We start from the raw sequence: 13,621 nt of genomic DNA on the forward strand, positions 1-13,621 counted from the left end.
CCTTGCTTGAACTTGCCATAAATTGAAGTAACAGACAAATACAGCTGGGTGCATGCCAACAGTAATAAAAGTGTTGCTTCAACAGTGGAAAGTACAAAGCTAAACTAACATGACTTCCTAATGACAAGAAAAGCCACATACTGCAGAGACTACCACTCTAGCTCATATGACATGGGTAAAGTTCACATGAACATTTACAGTGGTCTCATCCATTCCACATTGGAGCAATATCACTTTGAAGGCAGGTTAGTTATAGCAGGATGTGACAAGATAAAAAAAGGACAGAAGACAACTGTGTGAGCAGAAAGCAATTTAAACCAAATACCACCCACCTACACACTGCAGAGAGACCTGTGTAGACAAAAATTCATGGAGCCAGACCTCAGATAGAAGTCCAGGAAAATATGCCAGTTTAGAACGTCTGAATCTATACATTTATTTTAGGTCCAAACTAACATCGGTCACTAGATTGTGGGTGACCTGTTTACTACTGCATGCCATTTAGAGTTCACTGTTTTTCAGAATTAATGTGAAATGGGAAGATTTTCCCACAGGCCCAGTAGCCATCTGGTGCTATTGCTGTACTTCATGAAAAATTCATTGCCATTTTATTATAGTAAGTCATTTCAGAGATTGTAGTGATTTATGTTTTATAAGCAGAATATTTTCTTCACTTTTGATGTTTGCAAATCTGCTTCAGCATCACAGTTCAACAGATTATGTTCTTTCTGGCTTCATCCTGTGGATTTCTAGCAGCCTTGAAGGCAGCAGTAGCTGAAAAAAAAAATCAGTTTTAGTAATAGCTTTATAAAATGGACGTCACAGAGTAGTCTGTTTTCCCAAGCTAAATAAAGCAAAAATCATCAGTGCCAGTGAAACATGTCCAGACATTAAAAGCCACATTACAACTCCAAACTCTCATTCAGCCATTCAACTCCAACAGAGCTATCTGCCAAGTAACACGCAGCTTAGTTTGATGTTCGTTCTAGCTCAGAGAAATTTTACATTTCTGTCATGTTCTACTCACAGGAGATTCTGTGCCCAGAAGCGTTTAAGGAATCTGTACAGAGACCAGAATTAAGTTAGTGGGTTAAGGAGTGCACAGGCTAAAACTCTCATGAGTGCTGGGGGAAGCATCAGCAGTGCAGTAGGTGACCGGACTCGTAACTAGTCATCAGAAGCTTCGCTGTAACACCTACCCTGATGCTGTCCTGTACCACACCAGTATGAGCTGCCTGTGCTGTGGCTTTTGACTTGGGGCACTTAAAGTTTACACGCTTTTACTTCCCCCCCCTGCCTCAGGCTAATATGAATAAGGCCAAAAGAATTCAGGTAATATAGCCAGTCAATTCCTTTAATCAGAATGAGAGTGCTTGTGAGAGTTGGCAACACCTGGAGAGTGGGTGTAGAATATGTCCCTAACAATTCAATACACAACAGGCTGCAATAGGAAGAAGCTACTAAAATTGAGAAAGAAGTGAGTGAATATTCATAAGTTCTCATCAAAACTAAGATCACCTTTAGCAGTCCCTTTTCATATCTGCAAGTACTTTATCAGCCCGCACAAGATCAGTCTCAAGCTCTGCAAGCTACTTCAACCGTGGGTATTCATATATGCTAGTAGGGTACTTTTTTTTTTTTTTTAAGTCTTAAAAATATTGCCTTACCTAAGCAAAATCCCAAGGCAGGTATGTTACTTTGTTAGTTAAAAAAACTGAACAAATTATATGACAGCCCTGAATGAGTTGATGAGATCTCACAGAAGCATGCAGAAGGTAGAAGGATGAAGGGAAACATGAAGGGAAACAGGAACATTGCCTGGGTATATAGGGATGGTCCTAGGGAGGCTGAAGCTCCCCTGGAGCCAAAATTAGTAAAACATGCAAGAGGAAACAACAAGGGCTTCTCCTGGTACAGAGTCAGCAACAGCGATTTTAAAGAAAACATGGTTCTGTTGCTGAATGGGCTGGGGGACTAGATGGCAACAGAAGCAGAAAAGGCCTTTACTAGTAAGGTTTGCTCTCAGGCCTTCTTGGTTCCTCTGCCTAATGGAAGAGTCTGGGAGAACAGACTGAGTATCTGTCTGGTCCTATGGGCTCATGTGACAAATGAGGCCAATGAGACTGCTGGCCAGCACCATTGAGACACCACTCTCAACCACCTTTAAAAGGTCATGGCAATTTCATGAGGGCCCCAATAACTACAGAAAGGCAAAAAAGTTGCATTCTTCTTCAAGAAGGATGATCTTGGGAAACCACAGACTTAACCACAGTCCCTGGAAAGACTGTGGAGCAAGTCTTCGACGCCATTTCTAAGCACAGTAAGGATGAGAAGGTCATGGGGAACTGGCAACAGGGAGTTAGCCAAAGGAAATAGTGCTTAACTGACCTGATCTCCTTCTATGAAGAGAAGGGTGACCTTGAACAAAGGAAGACCAGTGGATATAATTTACCTTCATTCTAGCAAAGCTTTCAGCAGTCTCCCTCAGTATCTAGATCAGCCAAGTTATAGAGGTATGGGCTGGATGGGTGGCATATAAGGGAAGTGGAGAACTGTCTGGACCATTAGGCTGAAAGGGTCAGCCATCAAAAGCCCTTGGCTCCCTTGAAGGAGAGGGATCAAAATAAGGATGACCATAGACTAGACTAGGCTGCCTGTGGAGGTTGTAGAATCTCAGTCTTTTGAGATATTCACAGCTTGACTGGGCAAAGCTCTGAGCAACTCTACCCAACTTCAGAGTTGGCCCTGCTTTGAGCAAGGAGTTGGACCAGGCATCCTGCAAGAGTTTGATTCAATGATTTTGAGTGCCAAGACCCAGGCTGCTCTTGTCCAGGGAACAAGATGATACTCAAATACAAACTCACATGAAGTTTCTTTCACCTAAAAGGAGGGAAGAAATAACTTGAAGTAGGATTTTCAGAGGCACTCACTTCCCCCTACTTTCCATTTATTTTTATGATGGAAAATTCCAGTATCTTGGAGATTCTGAGCAGAATCCACAAACAGGCAGAAGAGATTATAAACTGCCAAGTTTAAAAGAATAAACTATGCAAACTGCAGAACGCCTTGAACTTTTAGCTTTCCTGCATTACAGATGTCTGCATGGTCAGGCTCTAGTTGCTCTGTTGAGCTAGCCTTGCAGTAAATACCTACACACCTAAACAAACAGTAATAGCAGGAAAGGCAAGAGCCCTCCTACCCTGTCATTTCAATGAGATCACCTCAAGATGGTCTCAGAAGGATTTATGTGCAAGCCAGTCAGTCAAACAAATCCTTCACTGAAAAAAAGTTTCAAGAAGCAAGGAAGAGACTTTCTGCTTTCAGAACAGTTCTTTCCTGCTTAGGACAGAAAGAGACCATGGCCTCTTTTCACCTATAGTAATCTTCACACAGTAACATTATTACCTACTGCTGTAGCATAAGGCAGGTGGCTGTTTTAGTTAGTTATTGCTTTAAGTTGCTGATAAATCATTTCCCAGGGGAGAGCACAGAGCCATTGCACCTGCACGAATTCTCACAGCCTACTAACACCTCTTTCCAATGTCAGCAGCATTAGCATTCAGCTAACAGAAGTGAGAATAATCCCCTACTTCCTTCCAGTACATCTTCTGGAACTGTCTTACCCATTTGTCCTGATTTTGGCTGGGATAGAGTTAATTTTCTTTCTAGTAGCTGGTATAGTGTTATGTTTTAGATTTAGTATGACAAGAATGTTGATAACACACTGATGTTTTCAGTTGTTGCTAAGTAATGTTTATACAAAGTCAAGGATTTTTCAGCTTCTCATGCCCAGCCAGCAAGAAGGCTGGAGGGACACAAGTCTGGAGGGGGCACAGCCAGGGCAGCTGACCCAAACTGGCCAAAGGGGTATTCCATACCATGTGATGTCACATCTAGTATATAAACTGCAGGGAGCTGGCCTGGGGAGTGGATTGCTGCTCGGGAACTAACAGAGCATCGCTCAGCAAGTGGTGAGCAATTACATTGTGCATCACTTGTTTTCTATATTCCAATTCTTTTATCATTGTCATTTTATTATTGTTATTATTATCATTATTAATTTCTTCCTTTCTGTTGTCTTAAACTGTTCTTATCTTAACCCACAAGTTCTACTTCCCCCCCTGCCAATTCTCTCCCCCATCCCACTGGATGGGGGGAAGCGAGTGAGTGGCTGTGTGGTGCTTAGTTGCTGGCTGGGGTTAAACCACGACACCATTCCACAGTCTCCAAGGGACAAAATCTATGAATAGAGAGGCTTCAGCATGGTTTTCTAAGGCATTTTAAGTTTATGGTTTAAAAAAAAATAAAAATCACTGTAATATTCAAAGCACAGTATTCTTATTGGAGTGGGTCTAATTTAGATGACAGCACTAGGAAACCTCAGAAGCCAGAGTTGTCACCATGTTTTATCTCACTACCAATATGCTATAGTTGCATCCCAGTTCTGAAGGATACTGGTCTCACATGAGGCCACATAGCGCACCAGCACCTGGTCACTACTCTGTCAGGTTCCTCCCACTTTCCACCATCCTGTATTCCTCCCCTTCCTATTCATTTCATTTAAATTACAAGGCTGAGAATTGACATTTTGGTCCGTGTTTGCATAGCCCTTTGCACAATGATGTGCAGGTACATGAGTAGGTCTTAAGCACAATGTTTATACAAATTAGACCAGTTAGATCTACTAAATGGGAGAGCACTGCACCCATTACAAGTTCTAACATACTTTCTTCAGTGCTTCAGTCACCCTAATTTATTGTATAGAAAGAGTAATCCAACTACTGTCCCATTTCTAAGAACAAAGTCACCAGCAATATAACATGAATTTGCAATAAAATAATATTCCCCACGCTGTACAACTGAACTCCTCTCTCCAAAAAAGGTAAACAGGCTAGCTTGGAAAAAAATAAGCAATTCAGTCAGTGGCCAAACAAGGACAAAAGATTTCAGAGTAAAAAGTCCTGTCCAAGCAAAGTTAGCTTTAGCCTTCACTAACCTGAGAATCCTTCTGTTTAACTGTCTCCATCAGTGTGGTTGCTCATTAGTATTCCCAGTGCTCAACAATTTTGGTTAATAGCCTAAAGCTCCATCTGTGATAGGCAGCATTTACTTAACAAGGAGATAGCCCACAGGCTTCGGTGGGATTGCTTATTTCTGCTCATGCTGTAGCAGGCCCCAGACACTCCGTACTGATGGAAAGGAAGGAGACAGGATCTGGTCCTCCTTAGCTTACATGAGAGAGTCTTTCTGCTAGAAGGGAATGGAAGAAGAATCTGAGTCAATACCCACTGAAATCAGTGGAAAGTCTCCCATCCTTTTCTACCCACTTCCCCTCCTCCCCATTTCAAGTTCAACTCCAAGCATATGGAAGTAAGTAAAAGACGCGTTTTATTTTTGGCTGCATACGTTGAATCAGACCCAGAACTTCAGTTTTGGCTTCTTCAGTTTAGTTCATTTTGTTTTCCCAACCAAAGCAAGATGACAATCAGTTTAATAGGTTTTATTTCTTGCTGTATGTAGATATTACAGACACCTAGCTCATTTTTAAAAAACATTCTTCAAATGACACCCCTTCTACAAACACACATAATTTGTTCATAATATATTTCTAAATTTTTTGCAAGAAAGCATCTTCCAGTGCAATAAATTTAGAGTTTCACTTTTAAAGGGTCTTAGCTAAATTGAGACAAATATCACAAAAAGATAAATATAGATTTTAAGATAAACACATTCTTACTACAACACTCAACTACAGTGTTACTGTAGTAATAGTAGTACATACTTGTACCTCATCATAGCTAAGAAAAAAAATAAGAGGCAGCTGACTGTCAGGCAAGTGCTGAAGCAAAGTTCTTAGATCACATCCAAAAAAAAGTGGTCACATCAGCCAAGGTGGCATCAAGCAGTGTGACTGATATTTCAGTAACTCACTTTGATTTTCATTAAGCAAGGAATGCTGAGTCATATAATCCAGCTGTCAGGTTTAGCCAGCTAAACTGCTGCCAAATCATTTCCTCAATCTAAAACTGACTGTGCACACAGTGCTGGACACCATTAATAGTCATTTGCATCAGGCAAAGCAAGTAGGAGTCCAAGGCTCCTACTAGGAACAGTCCAGAGCCCATTTCACTTTGAGATGTACAGAAAAGACAGATTGCCTCAGAAGTCAATTTAAGTTAAGCAGCAAAGAGATTATATACTTTTCCTGTCCATCGGAAGGAAACAGTAACCAAAATCAACTATTTTAAGTGCACTGACCAAGGAAGAGTGCAAAGCCCACCATTTTCCTAAAATCCAGCTGTGCTACCTAGTTTCATTCAGTCTCCTTACTGGCCCCACTTGCCTTTAAAACAAGCAGTGCTTGGCTTTCGTAGAGAAGGCTTCCTTTGTAGAGAAGACTAGGGCTATTACAACTGCCTGACCCAGTCCTGTGATACTGCTGAAAGGACTTTGCTTCCACCATGCCCTGGCATGTGCCATAAAGTATATGGTATGGGGGCAGGTGGCCACCCTTTCCTCCCAGGTGTGCCAGAGCCACCCCAAGAGCATTCCAGAGGATGATAATAGATTTGGTCAACAAATGAAGCTTAGAGACAAGCCCCAAGTCCCTGGTACACAGCCAGGGATGCAAGCAGTCACAGTGGAGCAGTAATGTCAAGACAGTAACAGCTCAAGGGAGCAAATCTTTGTAGTCACCATGGCAGATGACAGGGTAAGGGTGTTGGAAAGGAAAGCACTAACTTCTTAGGCAGTGACAGAGACTTCTCCATACATGCAAGTGGCTACAGCTGCGCTAACAGATGCGCCAGCATTGGTCCCATACACCTTCACAAACCGTAGAAGGAAAGAGACTTCCAGATAAGCATTTTGTTTGAAGCAGAAGTGACAATCTTTCCTTTGAAATTAATATTTTATAACTGTTTATCACCATTAGTTTATATGATCAGATTCAGATTAGGTAGGATGAGAAATACCCACTAAGATCACAGACATACCCAAGATAGACTAGTAAAACTGGAAGGTCCTTCCTTATCTGCAGCTTCACGTTATGAGCAAAAGCATTTGTTGTGGTATAATGCTTTAAATTCATTTACCTCACCAGCATAATTATACCAGCACAAGCATTTATTCTGTTGTGATCAAGTCTACAACACCAGTATGTAACAACATTGCCAAGGTGTCATCTTGCATCAATGCTTTGCCAGGTAAAGTTTCAAAGATGGAAGCACAAAGCCCAACATTTAAGAGGAGAAACAACAGATACAGAGATACAACTACATCCTAGTTGGATCTGCCTTTTTAATACCTCCTACCACCCACCGAAGAATGATTGCTGCAGAAAAGATTAAAAAAAGAATGCGTGTATGAAATACTAACAGTGCAATGGTAAGACTAACAGCTGGGGACAGCAAGCAGACAAGTCTCCCATGAGAAGGAGCGAGGGAAATATTCCCAAAGGCAGTACTGATCCCTTACATTTGATCTTATCCCCACATCACAATCTACACATTGTTTTTTGGCAAGATGACAGGTAGATGGAGAACAAGTTAACTTCTCTATCAGTGGGATGGTTTGGCATGGTACAAGAGGCACGTATCCTTACGACTACAAAATCGGAAGGCTTAGCAGAACCACCCTGTTTACTTAATGAAGTGACGTAAGCCACACAGCCACACAAGCATAGCCTTTGTTCTTTCCTCCAGCTATCTCTGGTTTTCCTCAATGCCCTCCCACTAATTTCATGTCTAGTAAGGTAGTCTGTAAACTCTAAAGTTGGTACTGCATCTTTTTAATGTCCAAGTGTGGTCTGAGTATGCACCAAGAGAGTACCTAATCATGATAAACCCAAATATAATTGTTGGCAGCTAGAATGTTCCTAGCAATTCCATTTATATATGTCATATGATTAATAAATTCTGGTTTAGGAAGTTGAGTGCTTTGGAGAAATGATCATGCTTCACAAAGTATAAATGAACATCTCTTTATACTAAGGAGTTACCAAACAATTAACAGATGGTGTTATACCATCATAAGTTCAATTCTTTATAGTGATGTCCATAAACATGGTGAAGCCTTCTATTGATGTGCTTAAGACATGCTACTTGTTACAAGATTATGGCATTTATTAATCAATTTTATTGTGGATAAACTCCAGATTTATAAAGTATGACAGAAAAAACAATTACCTAATCCAATAGCAGACTAAATGGAACATAGCTCAACGGAACTGTAAGATATATGTACTGTATGTACATCACAAGACAGGCAATTAGGACAGAGGGAATCATACCAGTTTTTATTATTGTTGTATTTTAAGTCTCAGCAGGCTTGTTTTCAGTCATTTCAAGATCTTTTGTCATTTCACTACCCAATGAGACACAGAAATCACAATGAAGTTGGCCAGATTTAAAGGTAAGTCACATCCCTCAACTAAGACTGTTTTCACTTTGGATAATGCAGCAGAACATCATAATCTATCTATTTTTGTCTAAATAAATATATGAAAAGCAAGACTGGACAAAAGGCTACGAGGCACCAAATATGAGTTGTGATTGTATTTATTAAACAATGAATACATTATTACTATTTTCCACATAAAAGCCCAGGTTTCTGGCCCGATGCAAGCAGCAACACAGGAGGCAAGGGGATGAGCCCCAAGTCAGAGTCTGGCTGGGCAGGGGAAAGAGGGATGCCGTGGCCTGCAGGCAGTTCCCCTGGCAAGTAGCACTGTCAGGGAGGCTGGGGAACCTACAGCATCCAACGGGGACAGCCCAAGCTCCTGGTGCTGTTGCAACAAAGTGTTAATTTAGAAGGGAGTGAAGAGGCTGAAACTTCCTTAAGCATACACACACACACCCCCCTTTAAACCCTAATAAATCCACACACAGGAAGCGAGACGATGGTTTACCATGAAAGAGGGAGCTCCTCTGCATAAGTTCCAGTACATAGTCACCAGAGCTGAGGATGCCTCAGCAGTGAGTCATAAATTCCCATGGGTCAGAGGTGACCAGCAAGACAGACAGATGCTCTCTGCCAGAGCACCTCCTCACACCACAGGGAGGGCACCCAAACTGTTCAAAGCACCTTGCAGTAAGTGGCAACTTACAGGCAGCTATTTGGCCTGTCCAGAAGCCCAGGTACAGCAGCCTTCCAGTACACAAGTATTTCCCAGCCCGGGAAGTGGCTGCTCCTGCCCCTTGCCTCATGGGCTGCCAGCCAGCAAGTGAAGTGAGGGAATGGCAAGGTGGTTGTGCCAGGGGAGATCAATTGCATCCTTCTCCCCAGTGTTATTAGGTAATCTAATTACTAATCTAAGAATTTGACAGACTGACAGTAGCTAACTCTGCCATTACTGCATCTTTTAAAGAGTTATTTATATCCATCTCAAAAGAAGCTACAGCTCACCTCCTCCTGAAGGGAAATAAACATAGTCTGAGCCAACCAATGTCTCACTTCAAACATTCAATTCAAAAGTGTAATGAAACTGGAAGTAAGAGTGATATTTGCTTCATTATCATCACAAGCTTTCATACATGTCTAAAATTCTCTAGTCAACAGAGTTGACCAAGATTATTTGAGAAGCTGTCAGCAGACAATATCACTTCAGAAGTTGAATAAGAAATTTGAAGACAAAGAATTTCACATCAGAATTTCAGATGCAATATTGCTTAATACTCAAGTCAGGTATTGCATATGTTGAACAACCCCACATTAACTGAAGAAACAAAGGTTAACGATAAGGTACCTAGGAATTACTTAAGCAAGCATAACGTTTCTAAGGTATCATTCCCCCCCCCAGCATTGGTGGGAGGAACAAGAATAGGACAAGGAAAAAGCATAGGTACCATTAAAATCAAGGCCTGCCTGCCTGCCTTATGCACCACATCAAGAAATAGTCAAGCAGGCTGAGGTACTGTAGTATGTCAGGAACAGACAGTTCCTTGTCCTGAGCCACCATGAGGTCTCCAGGCTTTATTTGCCAGCCTTCAGAGGAGGATCAAGTTCTCCTCCTTCTGTCTTTCCAAGTTAGAGGAAAAAAACCAAACCAAAACAACAGCAAAAAAACCCAAACCTAAACATGCACCAAAAAAACCCAACCCCTGTTGAGGATTTCTTGGCTGGGCGAAGGCATGTGAGCAATCCAGCCGTTAGGTGGGAACGAAGCATAAGTTTACAAAATGCTGGAGCAGACAAGGACGCTGTGTCCTTGTACGCTGGGAAAAAGGAAGATAAGAAGAGCCTGACAAACAACACCTGGATGCTGAAGAATGAGATCAGTAACTGCTGGGCACCTCGTGAAGAAGCTTGGACAGCCAATAGAGGATAAGATAGTGTCGCGTGAACCGGGGTATTGTACCAATCAGAGTATTGTATAAGGCGCGTGGACAAGCACATAAGATATATAACTGTGTCAAACGTGGTAGTAAATGAACTTCACTTGATCACATTGGGCTGTGTGTGATGTCCCTTGTGGATCCTCCGCAACAAACCCCAAAACAACCAAAAACACCACAAAAAACATTTTCCAACTGTTTGACAGTCATCAAATCTTGTAATTGACCTCATGTACTTCCTGGTACCCCAGAAATTATCAAATGTAATAAGAGTTTTCACCCTCCGATTTCACTTTTTGCTTTTCAGATAGTTGTTTTGAAGCTTAAAGCAAGCTTATAACATTATAGCCAAAAAATTTTCCCTGATCTGCAGAAACAGATTCATTGATCAATGAATCAGAGTGAATCACTATAAATAAGTATAGCAATTGCATACCTAGAAAATTCTCAGAAACTTAGAATTGTTGCATTGAGACTGGAAAAAATGCCATCAGTACACTGTACTGTGATATAACAGAAGCGAATGTGTGCTAGAAAATATCAAACCAGCAACCATAAGAAGCCTTTGTAGATTAAGGCAGACACTGTTAAGAACTGAGGTTCACCTCTTAATTCTGCTTAAAGCAATTTCAGCTCTTTATTTTGGTGATGGTAGCCAGTGAAAGAAATGACACCTATCTAGGAATCCTTTCAAGTCTGTAATATTTTTTTGCAGCTTTTCAAAACAAAAAAAGTACCTTTTTATTGAATTGTGTTTTGTGCACGTTGTTATTACTCAGCAAACATCAAGGCCCTAATTCACAATCCAGAATTCTTCAGCAGCAACAGCACTAGTTTAAGATATTGCCACAACTCAGCCCCATCTTTTGAATCTCTGCATGGCCCCCTCCAGTTGTGCTGGCATACAAATCCAGCCAGCTGCAGTCTGAACTGATAAACTGGAAGATAACCCAGAGATTTTACTAAAGCCAGATCAGCTTACTGTAAGGGCCATAATACAGCTGCACAGGCAACTGTGCCAGCAGAACTACAGGATGCAAGGCAACATTTTTACCGAATACTTCATACCATAAAGATACAGCCAAATAATCTAGCTGTTTACAGGGTTTTTTTAATTTTTTAGACTCTTCTGCTTCATCCTGTAAGTATATACGAGTCAGAGATCCCACTTCAAAAAAAAGAAATATCCAGCCTTAATACTGGAAGAGAGCTTAATAGAGATGGGTAGACCATAATCCAAAGGTTGAATGAAAACCCCAAATTACTTTTAAGGATCATTAAAAAAACCTGATAAGGAAATGTTAATACTGGAAATAACATTTTTGAAAGACTGCAGGCATTGGCTACATTAAAGCTTTTATCCAGACAACATGCCCCTGGGAGAAGCAGCACTCCACTGGACTATACTCCTTTCGCTTCATCACAGTGAAGAAATTTAGAAGCTGTCAATACTTGGAAGCCACAGAAAAGTTTCTAAGAGGAGACACTGAAGGAGCTTGCCATAACAAGACCAGGCACATACTACAAGCCACAGAAATAGCACTGTATTTTGTCAAAGCACTAGGAGAAGGTGTCGGGTATATACTGCCTGGACCAGACCCTTCCACATGCCTTGGACAGGTGGTGGGGAACAGCAGACCCATCTCCTCCTCTCTTCCAGAGAATCCTGAGGCAACATCACACCAGTTACAGTGTCCAAGGTTTGCAGAAGGGGAGGCAGCAGCCACCCATGGGACTGCACCCTGGAAGGGTTTCAGAACCACAAGCTGCAATGGTACCCGCTGTTCAGGGCAAGGGTCAGGCTTGGCGTCTAGTCATATGTTTGAGTTGCAGCCTGAGGGGATACCACTCAGTTTAGGGTTAAACACGATGCATTGTCCTTTAAGGAGGACCATTACTCAGTAGTTTCACTATGTAGGCCCAGTTACTTCATAAAATACAGGCTTTGCAAGCCACTATACCCTCGAAGAAGGAACTAAAGACTGGTAAAAAGGAAACATCCTGCACCAGAAGGCACCAAAGGCTGGATGATTGCCCAAGAAGCATGAGCTAGGAGAAAAGTAAAGGCGGCAGGGGGAGATCACAACCACCGACCCAATTCAAGACCTAAAAGACTTACTCCCACACACTCCTTGAGCATGCACTTTAGAATAAAAGAACACTGTGCTATTAACTTGAAGCAGAGAAAACCTTAGCCCAATAGAAATGGTGGCAGATAAGTGACTACCAGTAATGATTTGGGGGAAGGACTTTGGAAACTAAGTAGATGAATCTAAAACTGTATAAACTGCTTGCTTTTTTAACTGCAGGGTGTGGTAGCTTCATGGAATTACCACCTAGCACCCACCTTTGCACAAATATGAAATAATTGTCTCTCCTGAGCATGTGACTATTGGCTCATTGCACACCAGGTGATGAATCCTCTTTTCAGACAACAGGCCCATCTCTGCATTTCCACCGAAGGAAGTGTTTTGCTCCCTATCGATTATCAGTAGGGGAAAAAAAAAACAAAACAAAAAAAACAAACCGCTGGGCCCTGCCTGATGTCTCCATCTGAGCACTTTCCAAAGTGAGACAATTTATTCTTGTTTGCAAACATCCCCAGAGCAAGATCTGCATGGAGGTGGTCTCCAGCCCTACCTACCAAGGCTGAGCTGAAGCATTACATAAGACATCCACCTCATCCCCAACTTGTTGTAGCCCCTCACATTCGTCAGGCTCTCAAGATAAGACTGCTGAGGAGTGAGTACACAGGCTGGCCTCTCCCACCCCTCCCCAAGGCATAACTGCCCTACAGGAGCAGAGGACTTTGAACCACAGGGCCACCTCCTCAAGCAGCAGCATACCAAGGCTGCACACTCAGTATGTTGGCACAGGACTGCCAGGAGACCTGAGGCCTTGCTGAGGAGAAGGAAGGCAGGAGAGCCTGGTGACACTGGTGTTACTGGGATATACCCTGGGACAGGGCAGCACTTCCAGTCCAGTCACCAAGAGGCAGAGGCTTCCTGAGGGTGCCCACTCCCCCTGCTTTGTGCTCCTTTTCCCCGGAGCAGAGCATATACCCATATGTAACCAAGAGCCTCTCCAAACACCTAGCAGCCTGAGAGTCGCCAGTGAAAGTATCCAAACTGGAAATGTAAGAGACATTCATTGCTTTTTGCATGCCAGCTTCAGCAAAAGATAGATCATTTCACCAAACCAGCACAAACTGAAGATAAGCATTGGTACCTACCACTGGCAGTGATAACCACTCCACCCCCAGTCCTTCAGAGACACACAAATATCAC

Source organism: Haliaeetus albicilla, chromosome 2 (genome assembly GCF_947461875.1).
Source record: "Haliaeetus albicilla chromosome 2, bHalAlb1.1, whole genome shotgun sequence".
NCBI lineage: Eukaryota > Metazoa > Chordata > Aves > Accipitriformes > Accipitridae > Haliaeetus > Haliaeetus albicilla.